This window comes from Gorilla gorilla, chromosome 21 (genome assembly GCF_029281585.2).
Source record: "Gorilla gorilla gorilla isolate KB3781 chromosome 21, NHGRI_mGorGor1-v2.1_pri, whole genome shotgun sequence".
Taxonomy (NCBI): domain Eukaryota; kingdom Metazoa; phylum Chordata; class Mammalia; order Primates; family Hominidae; genus Gorilla; species Gorilla gorilla.
The window spans coordinates 55,188,949-55,215,345 of NC_073245.2; the positions used below are offsets into that span (position 1 = coordinate 55,188,949).

General features: G+C 42.5%; 1 protein-coding gene across 9 annotated transcripts in view; it reads right to left on the reverse strand.

Moving 5' to 3' along the window:
- Positions 1 to 26,397, reverse strand: part of PTPRT (protein tyrosine phosphatase receptor type T) — a 1,110,571-nt gene that overhangs the window by 892,681 nt on the left and 191,493 nt on the right. The gene's annotated exons all lie outside the window — the stretch shown is intronic.

Here is a 26,397-nt window from a genome sequence, read left to right on the forward strand (position 1 = left end):
TTCAACTACTTTGCTCCTGGTATTCCTCCTTCCTAGAAAGATTCCCTAACTATTCCCCAACTCCCCTACCCACGGATACCAGGCTCCGTTGCACAGGATCGCCAACACACAAGGTGACTTAGACCCGAGGTAACTTTTTCTGATTCACACAAAAGAACCATATGGGCTACAGCAGTCTTGCTTACCTACAATGATTCATTCATTTCTAGAACAAATGTTAATTGAGCACCTACTATGAGGTAAGCACTGTTCTGGGCACTGGGATTATAGCCTTGAACAGACAGACAAGGCCTTTGCCTTTTGGAAGCTCACATACTAGTAGGCTGAGGCACACAATGGATGACAATTTAACAATAAGCGAGTAAGCAAAATACTCTGGCTACTTTCTGTAGCCAGAGTGCACAGACAACCTAACGTGGTTATATGACAGTGACTGAATGGTAGGTAGTCAAAGAAGGCCTCCTAGAGGTGGTGATACTTGTCGTGAAATCTAAATGGCAACAAGGAATCATCATGGAATGCCATGCCTCCCCTCCCCAAACCCATTTGTTTGTTTGGGGAGGGGAGGCATGGCATTCCATGCAGAGGAAACCCAAGGTGTGAACTTTCACAAAGGCCCCAAGTAGTGAACAATCAATTTGTTTTAGAAACAAAAAGTTGGAAAGTAATGGCTAGAGAAGAGAAAGCCAAAGATAAGGCCAGACAGGTGGGAAGGAGCCAGGTGATGTGGGGCTCTGTAAGTCAGAATAAAGAATTTGAAGCTGGGTGTGGTGGCTCATGCCTGTAATGCCAACACTTAGGGAGGCCGAGGTGAGCGGATAACTTGAGGTAAGGAGTTCGAGACCAGCCTGGCCAACACGATGAAACCCCGTCTCTACCAAAAATACAAAAATTAGCTGCTTGTGATGGTGCACACCTGTAGATCCCAGCTACTCAGGAGGCTGAGGCATGAGAATCACTTGAACCCAGCAGGTGGAGGTTGCAGTGAGTTGAGATCACAGATCGTGTCCCTGCACTCCAGCCTGGGCAACAGAGTGAGACTCCGTCTCAAAAAGAGAAAAAAAAGGAAGAAGAAGAATTTGAGCTTTATTCTAAAGTGAGCTATGAAAATATTTGAGGTTTTAAGCAGGGAGGTCCATGAGCTGGCGTCTATTTTGGAAAGATCACTCTAACTCAGGGTTCTCAAAAATAACTTTCTGCAATGAAGTCCTATATCCACATTGTCAGGTGCAGTAGCCACTAGCCATGTGTGGCTACTGAGTACCTAAAATATGACTGGTGTGACCCAGAAACTGGATATTTAATTTTATTCTATTTTAATTAATTTTCATTTAAATATTCACATGTGGCTGGTGGCTACTCTATTGATCAGCACACCTGAACAGCTGCATGAAGAATACATGAAGGGTGTAGATGAGAGTAGAAGCAGGAAGATTAATCAGGAGGCTACCACAGTGGTCCAGGGGAGAGATGGTAGCTGCAAGCAGAGATGGAGAGAAGAATACCTTTCAGGGTGGAGCCAAGAGTGTGAGAGGGAGAAAGGAAGAATGAGGAATCGTGGATACCACCTAGATTTGTGGTTTCAGAACCAAACGGATGGTGGTGCCATTTTGATCTGGGAAAGACTGAGGAAGAAGTACGTTTTGGGGAGGAAAGAAAACCTTGAAAACAACCAGCTCCTCCCCAAGTCTTCATGTGGCAGCTTCCCTCTTAACTTTTGGACCTAAAATGTCAGCTCAAATGTCACCTCCCCAGAGGAACTGCTGCAATCTCCACCCCACCTCTTTATCCCATCCTCTCTCTCTCTGTGTGTGTATGTGTGTGTTTGTGTGTGTGTGTGCATCATATTGCTCCACTGTTCTCCTCCCTGTAGATTATCTGCAATTATTTAATCACGAATGCATTGCCTCTCTCTTCTCCAAACTGTAAACTCTCTGTGCAGCGACCTCAGCCCCTTTTCCCACAGCGGTCCCACCTACCTGGAACAGTATCTGGCACATAGCATGTACTTAAATATGAATTATTAAACAAACAGGAATAATTATCTTTATCTTGCCAAACAAAACATGGCTAAAGCCTCAAAGAGTATGTTTCTGGTTTGAATTTCAGACAACATAAAATAGAAGAAAACAAAGTATGCTCACACACCTGCTCAAATAATTTTTGGGATATAATTGGGAAATAATTAATTGGGATACATTTTGTTTGGGGTTATTTTACCAGTACTCCATTTATTCAGAAAACTGAGTATAGTTTCCAGGTAATGAGCCACCTCATCTGACAGATGCAAAAGAGAGATGCTAATCAGGATGGTGATTCCTAGCACTACAGTTCCCATTTCTCTCCCAGAGTATTTGGGGAGACAGCTGAAGAGGGTGTAGAATGAAAGCAGGGTAATCCCAGGCTGCCATTTTTGAAAGTTCAGAGTGTCCTTAAGAGCCACTTGCCCTTAGTTAAGCACACCACCATCACCGACCCATATCCCGCCAACCAGCAGCAGATGCTACCCCAGCTGAACAGGTGTACGTGGCTCAATGCAATGAGAAGGGACTTCGCAATTAAACAGTTAATAATTTGAATTCAGTTGTAAGGTCTTGAGAAAATTACATAGCTTCTCTGGTCACCATTCCCCATCTGAACTCCCCAACAACCAAAACCTCTAGATATTTTCTTGCCAACTACAGCTAAGCCACATCACCCCCAAATTTTTAAGCCCCAGAGTACATCTTTGCATTTACTTGCTTCAGCAAGTTAAGCAGGAGTTTCACTCAACTTTGTCATTATTTTTCCCATTCTCCTCTCCAACTTCACTCTCTCTATAAACGCATCATACCTCAGTGCACGCGCGCGCACACACACACACAATCATACAATTCCACACCCACAGACACACACAGAGCTTCTCTGCAGCTTCTTTCACTCTACACTGACTCACAGTCGTGAGAACACATTTCCTTTTCCTCCTCACAGGCTCCTGAAATGAGATCATTTCTGCTAAAAGTAATCGCAAGTGCTGGGTGAACAACTCCAGAAAATTAGTACAAGTTCCACTATGGCTAGAGACAGAGAAGAGGAAAAATCTGTTCAATTTTGACTGTATTCGCATTACCCACAAAATGAAACATACTTCTTATCTCTTCCACTTATCCCAATCCTTAAAAAAAATTAAAACAAAAGCTATAAGCTATTTCCAGCACTACCCCCAATGGTCATTTTTAATTTGTCATCAGCATTTGTTCCAAATCAGAAATGTACCAGTCACTTCACTTTTTTGAGTATGATTTCTCATCAGTGCTGCTGCATCATCTCTATTTCCAAGGAAGCTAAAGACAACATAACGTTTTAAAAAATAACTAGAATGCATTAAAGATTTAACCATGAGTCATCACAGACATTGAATAAAAGTATAACTCTGCCTCCGTGAGCCTCACATATAGACATTCTGAACAAGGAAATAATCTGTGGAATATCTGATATAGACACAAAGGACAAGAGATTAAAAAAAAATCAGACGTGAAAAAATGTTGTTTTCCATTGATTTGAACATAATTGAAATGAAAAACTATCTAATATCCACTCAATGGGATATCATGCAGCCACTCAAAGCTATTTTTACAAAGAGTTTTTAATAACATGAGAGAAGTGCATATGCTATGGTTACATGGAAAATAAGGCAAGACACATGATAATATTTACAGCATGATTTCAATTATATGAAAATGCACCAACAACCCTAAAAGGAAACACAAAAAAATACCACCGATGATTATCTTTGGGTAGTCAAAAAAATGTATGGATTCTTATTTTTGTAATCCATTTTCCTATATTTTCCAGACTTTATGGATAGGTACTTTTTTATATAAAAACCTTTCATTTGGCAAATTTTTATTTTAAAAAATCATCTAAACTTTGTAAACTTCTTTTATTTTGTGAAAATATTTTCTGCAAAAGCTTCTGTCTTAAACTGCCTTCATAGTATTATGACGATGCTTGAGGAAACAAGACAGAATTGTCACTATGCCTATACCCACTCCCAATTTCCAAGCGGGGGCAGCTAAGGTTCCAGCCAACACTACTTTTCTGGAGGCTATAGATGGGTGGGAAATCTGGCAGTCTAGCCGTTACGTAGAAATCCCAAGGCAATCAGCAAAGAAGGCTAAAACATTAAAACCACCATGGCACACGTATGCCTATGTAACAAACCTGCATGTTCTGCACATGTATGCCCCTTTTTTTGGGAAGAAATAAAAATTAAATTAAAAATTAAAAAAAACTACCAGTCCAACTTACCCCCCCCCCCCCCCCCAAAAAAAAGGAGAGAACATCTTAGATAGGGTCATGAAGCACTCGATCTTCTCACATGCATTCTCTCCTCCTTTACACATGAAATCCCTGCAAGGCAGCATTATCATGCCCATTTGACAGATAAGAAAATGAATGTATACAGAGAGGAGGGACCTTGCTCAAGGTCACAAATCAGTCTCCTGTCAACATCTGGAAGCAAATCCATGTCTGTGATGCTAATGATCAGGATCTTTGCATTATACCACATGGCAGCTTTCATCTGGACTACAATAATTGAGAAAACTGTATCAGATACAGGGAGCCCTGCATATCATCATCATCAGGAAAGACCTGCTGCACTGGGCTTCCTGCCAAAGGATACCTAACTGTATAAGTTTAATGAATACAGGCAACCAAATTCCCACCTTATCCCTTAAAATCCTAGAAAGAACACAGAGTTGAAATTAATTGCATTTAAAGTATAGTATGCATTTTTTATTTATTTATTTATTTTATTGAGACAGAGTCTCGCTCTGTCGCCCAGGCTCAAGTGCAGTGGTGCAATCTCGGCTCAGTACAACCTCCGCCTCCTGGGTTCAAGCAATTCTTCCACCTCAGCCTCCCAAGTAGCTGGGATTACAGGCACCCACCACCACACCTGGCTGATTTTTTCATCTTTAGCAGAGACAGGATTTCACCATGTTGGCCAGGCTAGTCTCAAACTCCTGACCTCAAGTGATCTGCCTGCCTTGGCCTCCCCAGGTGCTGGGATTACAGGCGTGAGCCACCACACTCAGCCTGTTTATTATTTTGGAATACTATATCCTAAACATGGGATTACTACATCAAAATACAGGAAGATGCTTAAAGGCTCTTGATATTTCTTTTCAAATTTTCCTAAAAAAAGTTTATGTGAGTTTATATGTCCATAAACATGGTATACAAATAACCATTTAGTTACATCTTTGCCACCTCTGGGAACTGCAATTTTAGAAAACTGCCAAACTGACAAAACAAAGAGGGAAGAAACGGAAGACTTCCTATGTCAGCTTTTGAAGAGGTCATGTGTGACATAATCTGAATATCCCATTCAAATTTTTAACCACAGCACTGTTGAAGCCAGCCAGCCAGCCTGACTTAGCCCTCTTATGGGAAAATGTAGCAAGTGGTTCTGTGGTTAAAACAAGCACAGACTCACAGGAGAATTCAAAAACCAATGAAGACCCTGGGTTCCAAATCCAAAATGCCAGACAGATGAAAGGAGAGAATGGAGGATCTAGCATTATATTTACTGATGGTCTATTTGGTACCACATTCTTTCCTATGTTCTAAATTAGCCCTTAGAATTATCTTGTGAAGACCTACATTTGCTCCCGTTTTATAGACAAAAAGAGTCAAGATTCAAAAACGTCAACAAGGGCACCCAGCTAGTAAACGCAAAGCTCAAATTTAAACTCAGACTCTTCCACCCAAAACTTTTTGATTCTTTACCCTTATGTTTTGGTTTTAATATTTTATTTTCATATCACTTATTACTTTCCAATTTTAAAAGAAATACTTGTTTATTATAATAAATATGTAAAGTAGTTTGGAAGATTCTCTAAAGAAAAAAATCAAGAATTGTTCATAATCTACCACCCAGAGACAAGAACTGTTAACACTTTGTTTCATTTTCTTCCATTTATTTATGTTTACATATAATTTAAATAAAATCAGTACTAGATTGTATATAAAGGCTAGTTTGCTAATTTTTAAACTAAATAGAGTGTGACTTTTGACAGGGCATTTAGTATTACTTGTAATTATCATTTTTTACATCTGCAGATAATTATATCAAATGAAAGCCACATAATTATTTTAGCTACTCTCTATTGCTGAACATTTAAAATTGTTTTCCTCAGTTTTTCTATCTCAATCTTGTGATAAAATCCTTTATATTACCTTTTATGTGCATCTCTAATTGTTTCCCTAAACTAATAAATTCGCGGGAATGGAATTATAATAGTCCTCCCTTATCCACAGGAACCATGTTCCAAGATCTCCAGTGGATGCCTGGTGCATTGGATAGTACCCAACCTTATACATACTACGTTTTGTCCTAAACAAGATCTCCAGTGGATGCCTGGTGCATTGGATAGTACCCAACCTTATACATACTACGTTTTGTCCTAAACAAGATCTCCAGTGGATGCCTGGTGCATTGGATAGTACCCAACCTTATACATACTACGTTTTGTCCTGAACATACATATTAATATCTATGTTAAAGTTTAACTTATAAATTAGACACAGTAAGAGATTAATAACTAATAATAAAGTAGAATAATTATAATGATATTCTGTAATCAAAGTATGTAAATGTGATCTTTCTCTTTATCTCTCTTTCTCAAAGTATCTTATTGTTCTATACCCACCTATTTTCAGACCACAGGTGAATTCGGGTAACCGAAACCACAGAAAGCAAAACTGAGAAAAGTGAGAGAATACAGGGTCAAAGAGTATGCACATTTTAAGGTTCTAAAACTATATACTAAACTGCTCTCCAGAAAGATTGCAAGAATTTATATCCTCTAGATGAACATATCACTTTATCGCCACCAATACTATCAGAGGCATTTGATCCAGAGCAACTCCATCTTGAGTAGTGGCTGGGTAAAATGAGGCTGAGACCTACTGGCCTGCATTCCCAGACGGTTAAGGCAGTCTAAGTTACAGGATGAGATAGGAGGTCGGCACAAGATACAGGTCATAAAGACCATCCTGATAAAACAGGTTGCAGTAAAGAAGCCCGCTAAATCCCACCAAAACAAAGATGGCCACGAGAGTGACCTCTGGTCATCCTCACTGCTACACTCCCGCCAGCGCCATGACAGTTTACGAATGCCATGGCAACGTCAGGAAGTTACCCTATATGGTCTAAAAGGGGAAGGCATTAATAATCTATCCCTTGTTCAGCATATCATCAAGAAATAACCATAAAAACGAGCAACCAGCAGCCCTTCAGCTGCTCTGTCTATGGAGTAGCCGTTCTTTTGTTCCCTCAGTTTCCTAACAGACTTGCTTTCTCTTTACTCTAGGAACTCACCCTGAGTTCTTTCTTGCATGAGATCAAAGAACCCTCTCTTGGAGTCTGGACCAGGACCCCTTTCCTGAAATAATACTATTGTTTAAATTGTTGTCAATGTAAATCGAGAAAAAATGGTACCTTTATTCTTTTTAAATTTATATTTCAGCAACTAAAAGGAAAGCTAATTTTTTCTCAGATTTATTGACTATGGCAATTTTTCTTACATGAGTTGTAAGAAAAACAACTCATTTTTCTGTCAAGACACCTTTTTGTTGCTTATTAGTGTTCTTTATATATCAAGGATAGTTAGCCATTGTGAATCATATTTGCTGTATTTCCCTCAAGTTGTTCTTTAACTTTTTTGTAATTGTATTTTTACTTACAAATGTTTATGAATTTTACACAACTAACTCCATTATCCTTTCTCATCATTTGTTTCTTGGTTTTTACACTTGGAAAGCCCTTGCTCCCCGTAAAATCAAATACGCATTCACCTATATTTTTGTAGAGTTTGTTCTTTCTACTGCACACTGTGCTGATTCTTATTTCAGACGGGTGAAATGTCAAACAACTGAAATATCCTTAAGGTTTGAAAAAAAAAGGAGAAGTAAATCTGTCTGAGAGGACACATTCACTGGCAGATAAATTATGGATGATCCTGCCCCCTTTGTAATCTCAGGGATGACAACTCCAGTGTGCATCAAAAACCCTTAGAAAAATTCTAAATCCCCTTATCCTAGGTCTCCAGTCTGGGCCTTATGGGAACCCTAAAGCTGTGATTCTCCCCAGGGAGTATTAAACTTTGGTCTAAAGGTGAATAACTGTAGAGTCAGGTAGGTTTTGTCCCAAAATCTCAAACCACCCAGGTATTCCCAGAACGTCTACCCTGTGTCCAGCCCCAAATCTCAGCCAGAGAACCCAGGGAGCACACAGGCATGCCTGGAGGGGTCTTTTTGAGATTCCAGAAGCCGGGGAGCATGCAAGTATGCTGGCCTGGAAGGGGGGGTGGGGGGGTCTTCCTGAGAGAAAGCAATTAAAATTCACATCACAAAAGGAATGAGGCTTTTTTTATTCTAAACTGCAAAACGTGGTGTGGTTAATCAGAGCAATTATAAATGGTAACATCATTATTCAAGCTTCTATTTCCAAACGAAGTCATTTAAATGAATACATTTTCTGCCTTGGAGCAGTAGCTGCCAGTGAGCCTTTAAAAAGAAAAGAAAGGAGAAAAAGAAAAAAAGAGGAAACCGGATGAAGCCGCTGGTGCAAAACCTTGGAAAATAGGGTAGAAAGAACTCAGCATTGGGAATTGGGAGCCTGGGGTACAAACATAGCTCCAACATGGTCTCATTCTGTAACCTTGGGCAAGACCTCAGTTCCCACCTGTGCAACGGGGAAATAGATGAACTTGTATTCGTTGACCCCTTCTTGCTCTGACATTGTGAATCTAGATTTTTACCACTAAAGGTCTAATTTTTCTACATGCTGCATCTGCAATTTTATAGAATTCATCAATGTGTTAAATACATTCTCTTATTCAAATTCGAAGACAAATTCTTCAGAAGCTGCCTAAGCTGTCTCTAAATGGTGACAGACTTGCCCCCCCTACTGCAGCCTGTATTGTGTGTGGTCTTGAAGGAAGGAGCACGTGAGTGTTGAAATCAGATGGTCCTGGGGGTCAAATCTCAGCTCTGACCAAGAAAGCCTTGACATTCCTTCCCCTTGGTTTGACTAAAGTTTTAGACAGGTTTCTTCCTGATAAGCTCCTCATCTCCCTTTTGTTAGAGCGTCTACTTCAGAAAACTTGTAACTACAAATTGTTTCTCTGCTCCTTTAAAAAAATTCTGCTGGTCATTTACTAGTTTTACAACCCAAGTAATGTCTTTCTCAAGGACCTGGGAAGCAACCATTTGAAATGTGAGCATTGAAGGAGAGAGCGTCCCTATCTCCCAGTCTGCAGAAGAGTGGGAGCCCAACTTCAGTGTGCCTTGCTCCAACTTTTTAACCTCTCCTGTCATGAAGATATGAGAAAGTTTACTCTTCCTTTAGTAAACTTAATTAGCAAACACAGATGGCCTGAGAATTCCAGCTCTTAAGAATTCCTCATCCCTTTGTTTCAAGAGAGTTAAGTCCTGTCTCAACCTGATTACAATGGTCTTGAATAATATCTTCCTTGCCTGATTAAATTTGTCGGGTGCAATTTTTACTTAGGCAGTTCCAACTGTGTAAACGTACCTCCTTCAACTTCCTTGAACTTCAGGGTCCCTATCCATGAAAAGCAAACAACAGAAGAAGTCCTTCTTTTAAGGAGTGAATGGTATATTTCAGGGAATAAATCAGAACATGCATGTAATCACCTGCACAGAGAAGGTGGGAGATTGTTTGCAATATCTACTTCCCTGTAACCACACCCTTGGGTTATCCCTTCCCACACTGACTGTGGCCCTGGCCACGTGAGTTGCTTTGGCCAATAAGACATCAACAAACATGCTGCAAGCAGAGGCTTGAAGAAGTACGTGCGCATTGGGCTTGCCCTCTTGTTGCACTTGGAAGCCTGAGAGCATCACAGGGATGAACCTGACCTAGCCTGCTGGATGGGAACCCACATGGAGAACCAAGGTGCTCCAGAGGGCAGCCTGCTGAACTCCAGAGAAGTGAGCAGGGCACTTGAGACACATGAGAGAACCCAGCAGAAACTAAACAAGCTGGCCAGAGAAGAATAACCACCTACTGGACACACATGATCGTACACAAAATAAAACGGCTATTGTATAAGCCACTAAGTTGTGAGATCATTTGTTACACAGCAAAAACTGACACTATCAGGCACTGCATTTATGTTCATTTTCTTTTTCCCTTTTCTAATGGATGGCTTTGGGTGTTGGCTAGGAAGGCTGAGCACTAGCAAAACAGTCACCAACCCAATCAGAAATGGCAATGGTCTCTTTATGGGGCGCTCTTTTCAGCTCCTTCCAGCTCCAGAGGCCACAACTAGACTGAGGGAAGAAGACATAGGTGGGAAGATCCCAATAAGTCCCTAAACTCATCTGAAAAGATATGTGGGTTTCCTAACAAACTCATATAGCATCACCAATATGTGGGTTTCCTGATTTTGGCTCAGGCACCCTTGGGAAAGTTTCACGCATTCCTGGAAGTACTGAAAGACCTTCGTTAGGCTGACAAAGAGGTGTCATCCATGAGTTTCTGCCTACACTTAGCACCAAATTTTCAAACGTACTCAGCATCATTATGCTGCCGGCACGGGGCTGGGTGGTGGAGAGAGAGAGCCATGACTAAGAAGCCATCCATCTGTCCTCACAGAGCTCACTGTGCATGTGGGAGGTAGACCTTAATAGAGTAAACAAACAAGTAACATAATTATATCATGTGATAAAGATTATGCAAGAAATACACACAGAGCTTGGCAGAGCGTGACTGAGCACGGGACCATGAACACCCACTCAGCAAGGAGGGAAGGGAAGGCCTCTCTGAGGAGGTGAGATGTAAAATAAGATCTAAGCGTATAAAAAAAGCCAACCATTAGGAAAAAGAAAAATCTGCCAAAGAGAACTATGTGAAGGCCCTGAGGCAGCAAGGAGCTTCTAGAAGTCAGAAGGTGACCAGTGTAGATGGATCGAAAGGGGAGGAGCGATGGGAGATGAGGCCATGGAGGTGAGCAGGGCCAGCTCCGCCCACTCGGCTTCCCCAGCCAAGGACCTGGTTGCCTCCCAGGTCCTTGATGAGCAGCCTCCATCCCTCTGCTCCTCTCCCACACCCGCCCTCCTGAGGCTCAGCTCCAGGGTGCCATTGCTGCTCTTATGACACGGACAGCAGAGGTTGAGGATCTGATGACTGCAGGCACAATTCCTCTGTGCCAGGCACTGCGTGAACTTTCTGCCCAACTTCTTATAATCTATCCAGGTAGATATAATCACTACCTCCCACATACCTTACAGGCATTAGACGATCTTCCCAAGGTCACACCGCCAGCCGGGGTCAGCAAGCAGCTGCCAGTGCTGGGATTTGGGCAGCAACCTGTCTACACAGGCTCAGACTCCAGGCTGGCTCCGGTGGCTCCTTTGGTGTTACAGTCACTTCCCCACTGGGTGCTTTGTCTCTTCTGCTCTTGTTATTTCAAGCTCTCCCATCCTTTGTGTGCACATCCTTTGTGTGTCTCTTCATGGAGCCCCAAAAGAGACCCTTAAACATCTCCTCTTACATTTCACTAGGTTAAATTTAGGCCACTTTGTAGCCTGTCACAGCCATGCTGAGTGCTAAAATGCCCTACAACTCCAAGGTTGGAAATAACAATGAAAATGAGTTGAGAAGGGAGACCCAGTGTTGGCTGAGTGATTTTTCTCTGCCAGTCACAGAGCTAAGCACTCTACATCCTCCTGCTGTTTAATCCCTTAATCAACCCCAGGAAGCTGAGCAACTTCCCAAGGTCACAGAGACACCAAGGCAGAGCCACACGGGGAGTCCAGGCACCACCAGGCTGTTCTGCCTCCCAAGTGAAGTCCCCCTGGATGCCACATCCACTATCAGAGGTACATCTCCAAGCTGGGCACATGACACCAGCACAGAAGGTGTCTTGCAGGTCCTGGGCTCCTCCTGGGATCTGGGGATGCCCACTTCACACTCCTGAGACAAGTGTAGTCCACAGGGAGGTGTGGCCAGAGGCCCTGCCCACAACCCACTAGAAATGAGAGATGGTTTCACACACCTTGGAGGTATTGCCCAGAGCTTCCCCTTCCACTTCCACCCCACTGTCGTGTTTCTTTCCAGTTTCCTGCCTTACTTCTGGCAACCTAATGTTTTGTGTCTAGGCCTTATTCCATTTTCCCTGTTTAACATAGGTTGTATTTCCCTGGGCACGCTGGCCCCATCTCCATCTCCCATGGGTCCCAATTTGCCCTTCTCCACCACCAACACACATTCTTCCAATCAGACAACTCCACTTTGGTCTCAGCTCCCCAGCCTGGAGCTGACTGGTCAGGTCTACCATGCCCATTTGAGTTTTATCTGCAGGATAACAGCATGTTCACTCACAATCACATGCATGCAAATATGGACAGGTATACTCAGCTGCACCAAAACATACAAGTTAATAAGCATGCATTTATCCACATGTGCACAAGCACACAGCTCCCCATATATAAGCAGGTATGTTCATATATGAATGCACATGTATGTACAAACATGAGTGTATATGCAGGCTCACAGACACATACATACATGCACCCTTCCTCAATTCACAAAGAAGTAACTAATCAAATGCCACAAGTCATTCACAAGCCACGAGAAGACTGGAATTGACAGACCATATAAAGAGACAGACAGAAAAAGTCCTGAACATGCCAGTTAAAAAGGCTCTGCTATTGTCTATCACACAGAAGCTTGTAAAAAGACCACATTATTTCTGACACAAATACAGCTCTCCGCTTTCTGTAGAAGGATTCCAATAAAGATAAGAGCTTTCTCATTATTCTAATGTGGAACAAAAACAATCTCCCCTTTCCAAATCAGCACACAGAAGTAAAATCTCCTTAGTTAACTCTACAGCTCCCTACCCCATGATGCTCAGCTCACTCCACCGTCATGCAGCAAATTTTCTTGAGCACCTACTATGGGCTGTCATGCATGTTTTATTATTTAGTTCTCACAATAACTTCCAAGGTAGGAATCATTGCTTTTATTTTTACAGAAAAGTAAATAGGCTCAGAGAAGTTCTTTAACTTAACCAAGTCATATAGGTAGTAGAAGAAGAGCCTAGGCTTGTCTGACACCAAAGTCCATTCTCCTTGTATGATGCCAGTCATAAGAACAAAGAGTTCAAGGAAGACTCAAGACCTAGGAATCAGCAACAGTTAAAGGAATGAATGCATAGCATGTGGTAAGCAGAGCCAGTAAGTGCTAACAACAGAGGCTGACCAGGTGGCTTAGGAAGTTTTAGGTGGCCTAAAGGGTGAATGTACTGGTAGAAGACAGTGGGGTAAGACAGCAGGCAATTCAGGAAGAAGGAATGAGGAATAACCAGACATGAAGATTGAGTGAATATGACCCAACTGGGAGCTAGAGCAGGAGGGATCTTGAAAGAACGGAATGGAAGTTGCAATGGGGGTCAGGACTTTGAAGAGCAGGTTCAAGAGCCTGGATGCCATTACTTCAACATTTTTATGACTCAGCAATTCCATGCCAGGCCCTGTACTAGAAAGTGGGAATACCGCCGGGTGTGGTGGCTCACACCTGTAATCCCAGCGCTTTGGGAGGCTGAGGTGGGTGGATCATGAGGTCAGGAGTTCGAGACCAGCCTGACCAACATGGTGAAACCCCGTCTCTACTAAAAATACAAAAATTAGCTGGGTCTGGTGGCTCGTGCCTGTAATCCCAGCTACTCGGGAGGCTGAGACAGGAGAATCACTTGAACCCAGGAGGCAGAGGTTGCAGGAGCCAAGATCATGCCATTGCACTCCAGCCTGGGCAACAGAGTGAGACTCCGTCTCTAAATAAATAAATAAATAAAGTGGGGATACAGTGGCCAACAGAACAGAACAGAACCCAACAGAACCAAGACCCCTGCTCTTATAGAGCTTACTCTCTTGTGGGGGTAGGGGTGGGAAACAGATAAAAAACAATGCACTTTTTTAAAAATACAGACTTTTAAAAATTATATAGAATGAAGGTGGTAAATACTACAGAGAAGAAAACCTAAAAGTAGATCAGAGGTAAAGGGGAGGGGCCATAATTGTAAATAGAATGGTCAGACTCAGCCTCACTGAGAAGATGTTCAAAGTCTAGCAGGGGGATGAGGAGTGCGCCCCCCAGAGCCGGGGGAAGGTTGATGCAGGTATCAGCAGCAGCCAAGGTGAAGGTAGGCCTCCCTGTTCAAGGAGCAGCCCAGCAGTGTGGCCAGCAAGGCTGGAGCCAGATGAATGAGGGTAAGAGAAGCAGAACACAAGGTCTAAATTTATGACCGTGAACCACAGGAGCCTCGACAGGCAAGACAACAGGGACATAAAATTAGTACAATGGTGTAGTGAGTCCAAGTTACCGCGGATCATTTCATTCATCTCTATCGATCATTCATTCCATGAACAGAGCAGCAGGAAAAAAAGGATCTTAATATGATATTCAACTAATCCTTGACATTAATATGAAGCTCTGACACTATGCCAACGAATATGTCATTGTACACACACTACCTTCCTAAGGCCACAGGAAATGGGAGCGGCCTCAAGCCAGATTTTCTTCTGTACCAGAATCATTTTCAAGAGCGATTAGGTGGGAGGGCACAGACCCTGAGGTGTTCCCAGCCCCTCTGTGACTCACTGAGGTGTTCCCAGTGTCTCCAAAGCAAACCAGCTTCCTGCAGCCTCCACCTGTCCATTTTAGGATGACCAGCGTTTGATGAAAATAGACCTAAGCATTCTGGCATCTTCCTCCACCTGGACTCATCCTGAGTCACCCACTCCCCTCTGCAGCATCCTGTGGAATCCAACTCCAGCATTCCCCTTAGTACAGCTCGAGAGACAGTTTCTGAATGGAGCTTTGTCTAGCCCTAAGGGTCATATGAGGTCAGATGAGGCCAGCAAACAGAACTAGAGATTCCTAGCTCATGGATGATGATGGTGACTGTGACAAAGAAAACGACAGTAGATAGTCATCCATTCTTCCATGCGTCACTCACTGTGGGAAGGAGTTTACATGGATTTATCTCATTTGAGGCTCATGAAACTCCTACAAGGTAGATAGTATTTATATCCTATCTGCAGATGAAGAAACTAAAGCATAAACAGTAAGCAGCCTCCACACCCGACTGTGAAGACACCGAACCACACCCAGCCCTGGAAAGAGAGCTGTACAGTGGGGGCTTCTGTGAACACCAGAGGCTGGGGACAGACTCTCCTCTGGGAGAGGGCTAACCCATCCATCCTCTGCAGTTGCTGTCTTAGAGGCCACATCCCTGCATCAGGCTAGACCAGGTAGAAACAAACACACACTGACTCCCGCTTCAGCAGTTCCAATCCTCACATGGTACTGGGGCTGTAGGAAGGCACAAGAGGCCACAGAACTCAGGACAGTTGCTGGGCAGCCATCATCTCCACCTACACCCCTACATCCGCCCCTCCCTGCCTCCCTCTATTGCTTTCCACCCATCCTGGCCACTGCAACCAGCACTGCCTCCCTGCAAACTCCTCTGAGGTGATACCACTGCCCTGCCAGGAGCTTCTCCCCCAGCTGCCCTTGCACTTTCTACACTGCCCTAGAGGGTGCCTACTGGCCACATGAGGCTACTTGAATTTAAATTGACTGACATTAAATAAAATGTCAAATTCAGTTCCTCAGTTGCACGAGCCACATTTCAAGTGCACAATAGCCACCAATGGTTGGTGGCTATGGTGGTCGGCAGTGCAGATACAGAATACTGCCCTCAAGGCAGAAAGTCCTGTCTGCAGCTCTGGCTTAGCTGACAAAATCCCAACCCCTCATGGGGCCTGCCAGACCTGCATGGTCTCACCTTGCTTGCTTCCCAACCTCTTCTGGTGGACACTTGGTCATGCTGTCACACTCCAGCCACCCACCCTGTCTTCAGTTCCTCAAACATACCAAATGTCAGCCACCTCAGAAACTCACCCCGCCCACACTCCGCCCACCCCTCCCCCGCAGTTTCCTCGGCTAAAGCCTCCATTCTCTCAGGAGTCACTGCAAACTTTGCTTCCTCCAAGGCATCATAGCTGACACCCCCACACCAAAATTCACCCATACAGATAAAGAATAGTTGCAGTAATTATCATAACCTCTCACTGCCTGTCTCTCCTTTCATGGCACTTATGAAACGTGTAACATCTTAAGGCCACAGTCACCCAAAAGCTTGACGGGTGCTGGGGATCCTCCTCCATGCTCACACATGTGGCTGCTGGCTGGAGGTCACGTGGGCCTCTTCACAGGACAGCTTGCCATTGCTTCCCTCTGAGCAAGGGATCCCACAGACAGGCCAAGATGGAAGCTACAGTAGCTCTTATTATAATCGAATCTTGGAAGTGACAAATCAAAGCTTCTGCCAAAGTCCACTGATCACACACATCAGCCCTGGAACAACATGGGAGGGATTCTACAAGGAGGCAAGGATTTTGTGCCCCATCTTGGAGACGGGCCACTGAAGGCTGTGTGTCCTGTTTATCACTGTGTCCCCAGAGTGTTGAAAATAGAACAAGTGCTCTGTCAATGTTACCGAAACAAAGAATGGCGGCCTTCTCATCAGAGGGGCCTCACTTTCCTTGTCTACAAAACCTAGGAGTCAGGCGTGAAAATATTTAATGTTCTTCCCCATTCGAAAAGTCCTCTGGTCCATGTTGACTATGCAGTCCGTGCTTGTCTTGCCCTTAGTTGAAGTGGTGACATTTAAGTGAACAGCTGTGGATCTGTGCTCCACGGGTCTGCTCTCTCAGGGACAGGGTCATGGGATGGGGGAGATGTACCAGGCTTCCCTCCCTCTGACTTGGGTCTAGTCCAGGCTTCCCATCCCCCATGTGCTGCAAGCAGCTCAGTCATACATCACATGGCAACTGACAGGTTCATGACGGCCAATGAAATTATATGCACCATGCAGCAGGGAAACACACCCACACAGGACCAGCAGAGCCACTGACTTTTTATTAGATGCTTCTCCCAGGCAATAAACCAGGAGAGACAGTGGCTGCAGGGAAATAGGAACCCCTGGTCAGAACCTGTGACTGGGTCAGTCATTTGCAGCGGAGATGAACATTGAGTCTTGGCCTCAGGGGTAAAGAGTCAACCGGAGGGACACGCTAGGAATGAGGGCAACCATTCGACGAGGTGACAGTGTGCCTTGTGACCTGCAACTGCCAACACCCATGAGCATCACAATGATGGAATAGTAACAGCTACCTTGCAAGAAGCACCTACTACATCTAAGACACTTTACATGCTTTATCCCTAATGCCTGCAACATCTTCTAGACACTAAGCCCATGTTTATCCTTTATCATAAGGTCTCAGGATAACATCACACAGCATATGACAGAGAGTAAGCAATCAATAACCATTGTGTGAATGAATTAGTAAATGAATGGGCAAATGCCATCAGATTGGCATTATTATGCCCATTTTATGGAATAGAAAACTTAGGTTTATCTATTTGCTCCAAGTCATGTGGGTGGTACTGAGTAAAGGGCTGGGTTTGAACTCTCAACTCCCTGATTCCAAGTCTGAGACCCTTTTCACATTACACCAAATCCTTAAATATTTTGCACATGGGTGCAAGCACAATTAGTAAAATTCTACCAGTTTCCATGGGATAGCACAGTTCTTCATGAAAACACAGAGATCAGGAAATATTTGTGTGAGCAGTGAGAGATGACAAAATGTAGCACTGCCGTGGTTTGGGAGAACCCAGGAGTATCACTTTAGCAGTTAGCCAGTGTACAAGGCATACCTTGGCCCGTGTGGCTGGTGCCCTTCCTGGGTCACAGAAAGTGAGCACTGGGCTTTCCCAGTGAGGCTGACAAGGACTGCCCAGGTAGAACCAGGGGAACAGGAAATGTGTCACCCTAGAAACGAGTATTGGTTTATTATTATACAAAACTCCACTGGCTCCCACAAATCAGCTCAGGTTGTTACCACAAGAATGTTCCATCAATGTTTTCATTCCCAAACACTTGATTCCATTTCCCCAGCCACTCCCTCCTCCCTCCCTTGACAGCAGAAGAGTCTACAGACTGCTGTATTTTGTGATTTGCTTTCATGCTTCATTCACCTTACTTAAGTATGATTTCAACTGGGAAAATTGATGATTATAAGCTGGAATTTTGAGATGTAAACTTGAAATCACTGAGAATGTGAAAGGCAATGAGCACAGAAAAACCTCCAGTCATAGAAGGTCACACCACAGTCACATCCCCTTGGGCTTCTCCCAATAACACCACAGCCCTTGTGGAGATGTTGAATGAAGACTGAGCAGCATTCACCAATGAGTAGGATGCACTTAGGTGCTTTGTTTCTTACAGGCTTGTCATTATTGATTATTGTAGAAACAAACAAAAAAATGTGCCTAAGTATCATGACACGCACAAAACATCTATCACCTTACGAAGCCGTCACTGTTTCAAAGAGATATTAAAAAACATATGCACTTTAAAAAGACATTTTAAAGTCTATGGGAAAAGAAGGCATGATGGTGAACAATTTAGAACAGGGGTCAGCAAACTATGGTTGGCTGCCTATTCTAAATAAAGTTTTATTGGGAAAAAATCTATTGGAAAAATATTTCCTAGCTGGCTTTCTAGAGAAACGGTTGCCAACCTCTGATTTAGATATTGCATTGAGGTTTTGTTCAGCTTTTTTTTAATGTTGGTATTTATGAAGATGTTAAGTTAATAAGTGACTGACAATAAAATCATCTGGTGCATGGGATTTAGGGTTGTTTTGTTTCGAAGGGAGAAAAAATGTTTTTAATGTATAAACTTATATACTAATGGGCCCACATCAAGAATGGATAAAACTTCAGAGAGCCATAGTGTATATCAAGGCCACCATAGATCCTACGACCTAGGTTTACCTCTGTATCTCTCACTGACACTCTCACCAAAAAAGTGTGTTCAACACAATAGTGAAGATGATATGTCTTGGAAAAAAAAAAGCAAAATGGTCACCTCAATTATATTTTTAAACAAACTCACTGTAAAACGAGAAGTGACTTTGAAAATGTAGGTACCGTCATGGTTTCAGAACTCTAAGTCAAAATCTTATTTTTCTTTATGAAGGGAATAAAATGGTGACACAAAGAAAGGTCAAAATCTAAATAAGAACTAATTCATTACTCACCTTAATGAAAAGGGGAGTTTGCAGAGTTAGAAAATTTAGCAGATATTGTTTCATAACTGGAAACGTTCTTATGTGAAGTGGACAGTATTGATCAGAAAGAGTTTTTGTTATACAAAAAGGAAAGAGGTAAAGATGACCTGGTAGGAATAAAGGGTATTATATTAGAAAATTTAGGGGGTGAAAGGAAAGCTTTACAGGTCATTTAGACCTTGTGGAGAGAAGCAAACCCAGGAGAGAAAGCGGGCGGAACTCTGAAATGGTTTGCATACTTTTAACTACAAAAATGAGGGAAGCTGAAAACAGTAAGAATTTGACCAGGCAGAGTTAAGGGTTGTAGTTACATTTATCGTGTAAAAATGCACCGTCAAGGGACTGGACCTGAGGCTCCTTTCCCGTGCTAATGAAATAATCATAGAGGCCAGCCACCTCCAGTCTCGTTCTGAAGTCTGAAAAGTTTTTCTGTAAGGCACTAGATAGTAAGTATTTTTGGGTCCACAATACATACATTATCTATCACAACTGCTCACCTCTGCTGTTGTGGGGCAAAAGCAGAAACACATAATACATAAATGAATGAACATAGCTGTGCTCCAAAAGAAAAAAAAAGAAACGTATTTATATAAAAAAGCTATCTGAAATATTGTATGATTCCACTTCCATGAGTTACCCAAAACAGGCAAATCCACAGAGACAGAAAGTAGAGTGGTGGTTTCCAGGGACTGGTGGGGGGCAGATGGAAATGGGAAGTTACTGTTTAACGAACACAGCTTTTTGGGGGATGATGAAAAAGTTCTAGAAATGGATAGGAATGATGGTTGCACAACACCTGAATCTACTTAATGCCACTCAATTGTACACTTAAAAATGGTCAAAATGGTAAGTTTTATGTTATGCCTATTTTACCACAATAAAAAAATTAAATATATATTTTAAGATAAACACATAATATAAGCATATCTGATTCCTTGTTGCAAATATTTGTCTCACCCTTGGGGTCCAAGTGATAACTGGGTGAAAAGTCCCACGGGATAAATTTAAAACCAGGTTCAAACAATTCCAGCCCATAAAAATTTCTTAAGACTGCTAGCAGGTTAAACAGTCTTCCAAATACAGCCAATAAACTTTTCATTCTATTAAATAATTTTTGGCGGTTGAGATGAGAATAGAAACAAAATTCTTGGTTTTCAGTTTACTCAAAGTAGTATGTGTGACATAATTTCTCTAGAAATTATATTGAAATATTTAACATTAGTATTTAAATAATAAACAAAAATCAGCAATTAAAAAAATAAAAGACTGCCCAATTTGGTCCCCAAGTCATATCACTATCCCCTACTGTAGAATTTGGAGGACACATCCAAGCGGCTTTGTGTGCTACATCAAGAATGATGTCATGAGAGAAAGAACTTGAGGTCTGGATAAAAGGATTAAATTGAACCCGGACACTGAAAAAACCCCTCTGCCAATTCTAGACAAGTCGTTGTAGTTCATATATAGTGTCAATGCACATCCATGTTGCCTCACCTGTTTAACTCATCAGTGCCCATCCCTGGAAAATGGAGAAAAGGAGGAAACTCAGTCTATTGGTGCTCAGTCTATTGGGCCAGTAAGCTGGCCCAGGAAGCAAGGAACCTAGCTGCCCTGCCTAGCCTTTCTTCCTGATAGCCAGGAGGGTGAGGAGCAGAAAAAGGAGTTAGCATCTTTATCCAGCAACCAAGACCAAAAAAACTCTTAGTGTTTTAATGGCATGTGTCAAGATAGCTGAGCCAAAAAAGAAATCGGAGGATTGGAAGATTAGACTGGACTAGGGAGACTGTTTCAGTTACCTGTTGCTGCATAACAGGTCACTCCCAAATTAGTCGTTTAAAATGATCTCAATCATTTATGGTCTCCATGGATGAGGAATCACTAGCTCAGCTGGGCAGTTCTGGCTTGATGTCACTGGCGCAACTGCAATCACATAGAGACTGATGCAGCTAAGGGTTGGTGAGCACCTCTCTCACTCTCTTCATGTAGTCTCAGGCCTCTCCATGTGGTCTTTCATGGGGACTAGTTAGGGCTTCCTCCAAGTATGGCCACCTTTAATATGTTACATGGTGACACAGAACTCCAAAGATGAGTGTCTGAAGAAAGAGAACAACAGTTGCATAGCCTTTTCTCTAACCTAGCCTTGAAAGCCACACAGCGTCAGTTCCACTACATTCTATTTATCAAGTCAGTCATGAGTTTCAAGGGGAAGGGACACAGACTGAGGCATATACACATATATATGTGTGTGTGTGTGTGTGTGTATATATATATATATATACATACAATCTGCCATAGGAACTAAAACTCATTTGGGCCTTTCAGTTTATTTACATATGAATACAATTAAAATACTCATGATAAAGAAAATATTCTCGGTCCTCTTTCTTTGCTCACACACTCCTTGGACCAGCATTTCCCAGACTGGTAAACCAGGACATATGACATGAACAACCTGACTTATCACCAAAACTCACCAACATTAGCCTAAAATATTGCATCATGCCACCTTTCTGGTAGGATTCAGTACCTCTCTGCTTGGTGATTGCCCTGACATCGCTTGTCACACAGTGAAATAACCAATTTATGCGAGTAAGCCCTGTTGAGATATCTTGACTCAAATAGAAGAGAAACTGTCTGGACACAAGCCCAAAACACATTGTCAGCTCTCCACTCAGTACAGTCTTCTCAATGACAGACTTGAGTCAGTGCGATTTCATCCATTAAGTAATGGGAATAGTAGAAAACTTTTGGGATGTTATTCTTTGGATTATAATTTAAAATATGTGCGGCACCGGTATGTATTCATCTGCTACGTATTTATCCACTCCCATTTCATTGATCTCTCCCTAGGCACATAAGACCACCTCATTTCTGAGCTTCTCTTGCAGTTCTATCAAGACCATGTGACTGGATTCCAATCAACTGCATGACTTGCAGGCCACTTCCAAGCCTGACCATGAACTCCACTCTAATGCTCCACACTTTTTCTCTTCTTCCTTCCAGACTGAACTCAGAGACCAAATGTCAATATGACAAGTTAGAAGGACCCCAGAGTCACCACTTGGGAGGTGCCACAAAACCTACTTTGAAATGTGACTTGAATTAGAAATCACCTTTGTATGTATGTATTAAGCCATTGGGACTTTTTTTTTTCCTGCTCCAAAGGTGAGTACCAAATGAAAAAATACAAAACTCAGGTGCTACTGGAACCTGGAACAATACCATTTTTTGTTATACAGGCTGTCTCATACCTTAAAGAGCCAGATGCCAGGCACACATCCCAACCAAAAAGCCACTGAAATGTTGGAGCTTATTGGTATTGCAGTATAACTAAGAGTAGTCTAATATAATGTTATAACCAATATGAATATATTAATGAGCAGAATTAAAAATTCACATAAATTTTTAAGTTAAAACATAAAACTTTAAAGAAATGTCCTCCTTGAGGCAGGTTCATCTGGCTATGCCCCAGACTCCTGGGAGCACATGCACTTTCTCATCTGCTATTAGGAAAACTTCAATGGTGATGTCTGAGAAACATCCTACAGTATTTGGCAGAGACAGCCTCTGAAACCAGATGAAACCCAGTTCTGCTACTTCCTAACTCTTGAATCACTGAGCCTCAGATTATGTGATGGGGGAATAAACTGTTATTGTATAATGTGGTTACCACTGGTGCCAGTTGGCTGAGAAGAACAGCAGAATTTGTCATAGAAAAGCAATAGCTCTTTGTTTAGGGAAACATCTTAATCTGCTTTAAAAAGGTGAGGCCTACCAGGACATGACTAAGATGAAAGGACATTGGCTGATGAGAATTTCTTGTTGTATTGGTTATCTACTGCTGCGTAACAAATTACCCCAAATCTTCCCAGCTTAAGTTGACAAAACTTTGTTTAGTTTTACATAGTTTCTACTATTCAGAAGTTCAGGAGCAGCTTATCTGCGTGCTTCCAGTGTAGGGTCCCTCATGAGGTTGTAGACAACATTAATGAATAAATAGTTAAAAGTAGAAATAACCCCACTGATTCTGTTTTAAGTCAGAGGGCATATTGAAAGCATTCTAGCAAGGGGAAGAGCATCAGAGCTGGGGGAACTGGGAGAACCGAGTTCTAATCCCGTATTTGTCTTGCAAACTTGTGTGAACCAAATGACACACCCAATTTAGGCATCCACTTCAGGGCTCAGGTCATCCTTAAACCCCTACTACCTCTGAAACGCTGGGCTCCTTGGGCCCAATGTGCCATCCTGAGATTGTGGGCATGAGAAATGAGGACAGGCAAGCACCCCTGCACTGAGCACAAAAATGTCAGGCCTTTCCAGGTCTTCCCAGGAAGGACTGTCTTCTTCTTCCCACACTCTCAGAACACAGGATCTTACCATCCAACTCACTACATTTTCCCCCAGAGAAGAAATCCCATGTCTAAAAGCAAGAGCCTCTTGTTTTCTTTCTCTTTCTTCATCCTTTTTTGAAAAGTCTGTTTCTATTGTGACACCAGTCCAACCATTCCATTGCTACCTCCTTTATAATTTTTTTTAATAGTCAGCGTATCACTCTGTTGCCCAGGCTGAACTGCAGTGGTCATAGCTCACTGCAGCCTCGACTCCTGGTCTCAAGCGATCCTCCCGCCTCAGTTTCCCAAGTAGCTAGGACTACAGGCATATGTCGCACATCACTATACCCAGCTAATTTTTTATTTTATTTTTTTTTGTTTAGAGACAGAGCCTCACTATGTTGCCCAGGCTGGTATTGCCATCTACTTAACACAGTTCCCTCTCTGCAAGTCATGGTAGAACACAGGAAAGGTGACAACCTGATTGCCAGGTGAAAGAAGAGAGTTCCCAGCACCAAGTGTGCTTCCAGGCATATTAGGCAGGGAGTGAGGCAGGAAAGGAGGAGGAATGCCAGCATACATGTGAGCAACTTCTATATGTCTGGCTCCTTGCATGCACAATTTTAAGATACTTACAGCAACCAGCTGAAGTACCCACATGTTACAGGCAAAAAACAGTGAGGCTCACTCCAAGCAGTTACATTGGCCAATACCCTGCAGCGACTGCATATGAGAAGTGAGATTTGAATAACATATGTGAACCCAAAGCTGGGGTAAAGAAGAAAAGAAGGAAGGAGGAAGAGAAAGAGGGAAGATGTATCCATGAGTGTTTCCTTCCAGACTGGCACAAAAATGAAAAGCTAGCTCTCCTTGATGGGACATGTTGATGGTATGCAATGTTGGATCCACTTTGCACACATAAGCTCCTTCTGCTATGAAAGAGATTTAACAACCTCAATGAATCCTTAGGGTGTATGGAGTGGTGATGGAGATTATTAGAAAAAAAATTCTTATCTATCTTTGATGTGGAAGGAAAGGGGGGCCCAAAGTGGTCATTATAACCAACTTGAATCATTACTTGAGAACAAGGACAGCATATCGTCAAGTGTGGAGACTCCAGAGGCTGAGTTTGAATCTAAGCTTTGACACATATCAATATGACCTTGAGCAAATCTCATAATAGCTATATGTCTCAGCGTCACTATTTGTAAAATGGGAACAATAGTATCTACTGAGAAAACTTGTTAGAAAGATTAAACAAGTCAACAGATTTAAAGTGCTCAAAAGAGTAGCTGGCATACTCTTCTGCAATACTCAATAAATGTTTGTTGCTATAATAATTAGTGGTGAAGAATGTGTACTCCAAAGCCAGACTGCCAGGATTCAAATTCCACTCAACCATTCCAAGCTCATGACCATGGAGAATTGACATAGCCTTTCTAAGCTTCCATTTTCTCATGTGTGAAAGGAGCGGGAAAAAAATCTATCTCAGAAGAGTTTTAGCAGATGGTATTTTCCAAAGATGACTACAACAGTATCTCCCACCCCCATTCGCTTCTACACTGTGACTTTGCCACTGCCCCATTAACACGGGCAGGCTCATTCTCCTCCCCTTCAACCTGGTTGTGACTGTTAACCTTTCCACAAATAGGATGGACATAGCAGAAGTAATGCTGTATAACTTCTGAGGGTACATTAGAAAAAGCCAGGTAGCCTCTTCCTGGTTCCATTGAGATGCTCACTTTTAAAACACAGCCTCCATACTGTGAGGAAGCCCAAGCAGTTCAAGAAGAGGCACACTTGAGAGAAACTGAGCCCTCCAGCTCATAGCTAAGCTGAGCTCCCAGCACTCCCTTGATAGTTAGGGAAGTGAGCCATTTTCCAGCCCTCAAACTGTCCCAGCAGATACTGCATGAAACAGACACAAGCTCTTCCACTAAGCCCTGCCGAAAATGAACATGCATGAGCAAAATAAATGATTGTTATTGTTCTGAGCCACTAAGTTTCTAGGCGGTTTGTTATGTATCAATAGTAACTAGGACAGAAACACTGGGGAAATTTCTAAATGACAATAAAATCAGTACTTAGCTTAGTGCCTAGGATGTGTGAAGAAGTGCTCATTAGCGATGATCATTGTTGGTATCGTTCAGTAACTTCCCAAAGTCACACAGCTAATAAAGGTCATGACCAGGATTCAATCCGAGGCCTCCAGCCTCACTTCACATTATGCTGAGGATCAGGAAGGTAGGCAAATCCAATGTTCAAGGAACCAAGCACCTCTTCTTCCACTGAGCTGGAAGGCTGGAGTATCAAGATGATGGGAACATGGGCAATGCCTCTTTGCGGCTCCTACACTCAGGTTTGGATTGAAAGCAGAGACCCCAGAGACTATGGATGAGGGAACATTGGCTAACATTCTTTCTTTTCCTTTAAGCTAAGTACCAACAGTGTGAGATCGTTGATTCTCAAGGGAAAAGCTACCCCCTCTATGGAAAAGTAAAATATGCAAACATTAACCAGAGGATAGATGGGAATGCATAATTCACAACTAGCTGTCTCTCTGGACCAAAGCAGGAAGGAGTTGGTTGAACTTCAGGTCAGAGAAAAACAATTCTAGCTATTGCATTCCAGCACCTACGTATTCAATTACCATAAAGTTTTTTGCCCCTGGGGAGACCACCGGAACCTGCATCAGCATCAAAACCTTTCTTAATATGATTCTGCGGTAAGCTGAGATATGCAGCACCCTGGCAATTGATATGCAAATTAAATAAACAAAACGACGTAATAAATAATTAAATCAGTCTAACTTGATGAATGAATTAATCATATTGGAGTGATG